Source organism: Saprolegnia parasitica (genome assembly GCF_000151545.1).
Source record: "Saprolegnia parasitica CBS 223.65 unplaced genomic scaffold supercont2.127, whole genome shotgun sequence".
Classification (NCBI taxonomy): domain Eukaryota; phylum Oomycota; class Saprolegniomycetes; order Saprolegniales; family Saprolegniaceae; genus Saprolegnia; species Saprolegnia parasitica.
This window is the reverse complement of record NW_012156521.1, coordinates 72,974-74,066: the sequence shown is the minus strand read 5'-3', so window position 1 is coordinate 74,066 and position 1,093 is coordinate 72,974.

Below are 1,093 nucleotides of genomic sequence, written 5' to 3'. Positions count from 1 at the left end.
CCACACCTACTAAGCGCTCGGTCCTGCGTTCGCTCGTCTGTTGAGTGCCTTTTTCCCACGTCGTCGTCGTCGCTTGAGCACTGGATCGCCATGTCGAGTGCCATTTGATTGATTGATCACTGCGAGTCCAATAAGATACCTACTTCTTCATGGTGTCTGTCCTCTCTGTGTCGTGCGACTGAGTGCTACCAGCGGTGCTACCAGCGGAGGAGATGCAGTGAGCGTGCCACGCGTGAGAGATACGCAGCTCCGAGAGCGACTCGACACTTTGTACGCATGCAGAACCGACACGCGACGCATGAGCCACGTATGGTTAATCGAACTATCAGAAATGAGCCAAGTGGTCAAGTGCCAAGAGCCTACGACAGACAATTGGTTTAACTCTGCAACACGAAGCGTTGAGAGAGCCTTGGTTGATCCAATGGTCCCTGCACTGAATGTGCTACAGAAGCTGCACCGTCCAGCCAAGCTCGTAATACAGCTTCACGGTAATACTTGCACTCGTCTTCCTCACGCGCTTGTCGCTCGAACACCGCAGCGGCTACAAGGACTGTGCGCTACAGACTCGAACGAGCCGATGCCGAAGCAACCGAGGCGTGAATGCATCAAGGAGGAACGATAATACCATCAGCAAACGACAGCAAGCTCACTTTTGCGTTGAATTGATCATCTCGTTGGGATGATCACCGTTGGCATCCCTCAACCTCGTGCAGTAACGTGATGCATTGGCCAACCTACCTTAGTGCAATGGACCGTCCACTGCCTAATGCTATGTCAAGGGCATTGTGTCAAGGGCGCCGCATGAATAATACTACGTTGAGGCGCGTCTTGCTGACGTGTCTTGGCCAAGCTCAAGTATTTTAAATATCTACATCAGCAAGGGGTCGATGCCCTTGGTGCTCGTAAAGCTCGTCCGACGATCGAGCAACAACTCGGGTTGGCGGGCCATCCAGGTTAACCGACACTGCATCATCACCTTCCCATCTTGAAAGCACTGACTGCCAGCAACACACAAATGGTGTCGTGACGGTTGGCGACGACCGGCGGTGTCACCAGGTCCACCATACTGCACAGCACGAAGAAACAAGGGAGT